The sequence below is a fragment of the Lottia gigantea genome (genome assembly GCF_000327385.1).
Source record: "Lottia gigantea unplaced genomic scaffold LOTGIsca_75, whole genome shotgun sequence".
Lineage (NCBI taxonomy): Eukaryota > Metazoa > Mollusca > Gastropoda > Lottiidae > Lottia > Lottia gigantea.
The window spans coordinates 625,363-625,916 of record NW_008710508.1 but is presented as its reverse complement, the minus strand read 5'-3'; positions in this window follow the sequence as shown (position 1 = coordinate 625,916).

The window sequence follows — 554 nt, the reverse complement described above, 5'->3', positions numbered from 1 at the left end:
CATAATAGGAATATACCTTCTTGTAGTGGTATTTCTACTAAAAAACCTGTCGGCACAAATATTTTGTCAGTTACACCATCAGCACGACCTCAAGCTTTCCCTGCCTCCATTTCCCTTGCAAGCATGCTGAATATTGGGAAATGAATACCCCCAGCACCCATAGATTAAAGATAGCTTGCGTTACAAGGTAACATACGCCCACTGGCAGCTGTCAGAAAAAATAAAACAGTCTTTAGTGACTAAAGTACGAATTTTCTCATATTGAAGAAATCATTCATGCTGAATAATTCCACAAATTTTTTTAAAATCAATATCAATAACCCAAATACAACAAACAATTAAATCACACAGCTCTAATCAAGGGCAAAAAACAACTTTTAACGCGTTTTTCGTAAGTTAATGGCATTAACTCAAAAACATTTCATCGAAAATGCGTCAAGTTAGAACCTGTCCGAGATCTTATCAATTTCAATGATCACACCAAGTTTCATCAGAATCGGTTGAAGACTGTAGCTTCTATTGTGCCCACGAACAAATTTTGACGCGTTTTTACA